The sequence below is a fragment of the Oncorhynchus keta genome, chromosome 28, assembly GCF_023373465.1.
Source record: "Oncorhynchus keta strain PuntledgeMale-10-30-2019 chromosome 28, Oket_V2, whole genome shotgun sequence".
In the NCBI taxonomy this organism is placed as follows: domain Eukaryota; kingdom Metazoa; phylum Chordata; class Actinopteri; order Salmoniformes; family Salmonidae; genus Oncorhynchus; species Oncorhynchus keta.
Genome location: NC_068448.1, coordinates 65,992,851 through 65,995,740, shown reverse-complemented (window position 1 = coordinate 65,995,740; position 2,890 = coordinate 65,992,851).

Here is a 2,890-nt window from a genome sequence, read left to right as displayed (position 1 = left end):
GAGGTAAGGATAACCTTGGGGAGCTGAGGTAAGGATAACCTTGGGGGTGAGGTAAGGATAACCTTGGGGGCTGAGGTAAGGATAACCTTGGGGGTGAGGTAAGGATAACCTTGGGGAGCTGAGGTAAGGATAACCTTGGGGAGCTGAGGTAAGGATAACCTTGGGGAGCTGAGGTAAGGATAACCTTGGGGAGCTGAGGTAAGGATAACCTTGGGGAGGTGAGGTAAGAATAACCTTGGGGTGGTGAGGTAAGGATAACCTTGGGGAGCTGAGGTAAGGATAACCTTGGGGAGCTGAGGTAAGGATAACCTTGGGGAGGTGAGGTAAGGATAACCTTGGGGAGGTGAGGTAAGGATAACCGTGGGGAGGTGAGGTAAGGATAACCTTGGGGGGGTGAGGTAAGGATAACCTTGGGGAGCTGAGGTAAGGATAACCTTGGGGAGCTGAGGTAAGGATAATCTTGGGGAGCTGAGGTAAGGATAACCTTGGGGAGCTGAGGTAAGGATAACCTTGGGGAGGTGAGGTAAGGATAACCTTGGGGAGGTGAGGTAAGGATAACCTTGGGGAGGTGAGGTAAGGATAACCTTGGGGGGCTGAGGTAAGGAAAACCTTGGGGGAGTGAGGTAAGGATAACCTTGGGGGCTGAGGTAAGGATAACCTTGGGGGTGAGGTAAGGATAACCTTGGGGAGCTGAGGTAAGGATAACCTTGGGGAGGTGAGGTAAGGATAACCTTGGGGAGGTGAGGTAAAGATAACCTTGGGGAGCTGAGGTAAGGATAACCTTGGGGAGCTGAGGTAAGGATAACCTTGGGGAGCTGAGGTAAGGATAACCTTGGGGAGCTGAGGTAAGGATAACCTTGGGGAGCTGAGGTAAGGATAACCTTGGGGAGCTGAGGTAAGGATAACCTTGGGGAGCTGAGGTAAGGATAATCTTGGGGAGCTGAGGTAAGGATAACCTTGGGGAGGTGAGGTAAGGATAACCTTGGGGAGGTGAGGTAAGGATAACCTTGGGGAGCTGAGGTAAGGATAACCTTGGGGAGCTGAGGTAAGGATAACCTTGGGGAGCTGAGGTAAGGATAACCTTGGGGAGGTGAGGTAAGGATAACCTTGGGGAGCTGAGGTAAGGATAACCTTGGGGAGCTGAGGTAAGGATAACCTTGGGGGGGTGAGGTAAGGATAACCTTGGGGGCTGAGGTAAGGATAACCTTGGGGAGGGTGAGGTAAGGATAACCTTGGGGAGCTGAGGTAAGGATAACCTTGGGGAGCTGAGGTAAGGATAACCTTGGGGGTGAGGTAAGGATAACCTTGGGGGCTGAGGTAAGGATAACCTTGGGGGGGTGAGGTAAGGATAACCTTGGGGAGCTGAGGTAAGGATAACCTTGGGGAGCTGAGGTAAGGATAACCTTGGGGAGCTGAGGTAAGGATAACCTTGGGGAGCTGAGGTAAGGATAACCTTGGGGAGCTGAGGTAAGGATAACCTTGGGGAGGTGAGGTAAGAATAACCTTGGGGAGGTGAGGTAAGGATAACCTTGGGGATCTGAGGTAAGGATAACCTTGGGGAGCTGAGGTAAGGATAACCTTGGGGAGGTGAGGTAAGGATAACCTTGGGGAGGTGAGGTAAGGATAACCGTGGGGAGGTGAGGTAAGGATAACCTTGGGGGTGAGGTAAGGATAACCTTGGGGGTGAGGTAAGGATAACCTTGGGGAGCTGAGGTAAGGATAACCTTGGGGAGCTGGGGTAAGGATAACCTTGGGGAGCTGAGGTAAGGACAACATTGGGGAGCTGAGGTAAGGATAACCTTGGGGAGCTGAGGTAAGGATAACCTTGGGGAGCTGAGGTAAGGATAACCTTGGGGAGGTGAGGTAAGGATAACCTTGGGGAGCTGAGGTAAGGACAACCTTGGGGGAGTGAGGTAAGGATAACCTTGGGGGCTGAGGTAAGGATAACCTTGGGGGGGTGAGGTAAGGATAACCTTGGGGAGCTGAGGTAAGGATAACCTTGGGGAGGTGAGGTAAGGATAACCTTGGGGAGGTGAGGTAAAGATAACCTTGGGGAGCTGAGGTAAGGATAACCTTGGGGAGCTGAGGTAAGGATAACCTTGGGGAGCTGAGGTAAGGATAACCTTGGGGAGCTGAGGTAAGGATAACCTTGGGGAGCTGAGGTAAGGATAACCTTGGGGAGCTGAGGTAAGGATAACCTTGGGGAGCTGAGGTAAGGATAACCTTGGGGAGCTGAGGTAAGGATAACCTTGGGGAGGTGAGGTAAGGATAACCTTGGGGAGGTGAGGTAAGGATAACCTTGGGGAGCTGAGGTAAGGATAACCTTGGGGAGCTGAGGTAAGGATAACCTTGGGGAGCTGAGGTAAGGATAACCTTGGGGAGGTGAGGTAAGGATAACCTTGGGGAGCTGAGGTACGGATAACCTTGGGGAGCTGAGGTAAGGATAACCTTGGGGGGGTGAGGTAAGGATAACCTTGGGGGCTGAGGTAAGGATAACCTTGGGGGGTGAGGTAAGGATAACCTTGGGGAGCTGAGGTAAGGATAACCTTGGGGAGCTGAGGTAAGGATAACCTTGGGGAGGTGAGGTAAGGATAACCTTGGGGAGCTGAGGTAAGGATAACCTTGGGGAGCTGAGGTAAGGATAACCTTGGGGAGGTGAGGTAAGAATAACCTTGGGGAGGTGAGGTAAGGATAACCTTGGGGATCTGAGGTAAGGATAACCTTGGGGAGCTGAGGTAAGGATAACATTGGGGAGGTGAGGTAAGGATAACCTTGGGGAGGTGAGGTAAGGATAACCGTGGGGAGGTGAGGTAAGGATAACCTTGGGGGGGTGAGGTAAGGATAACCTTGGGGGGGTGAGGTAAGGATAACCTTGGGGAGCTGAGGTAAG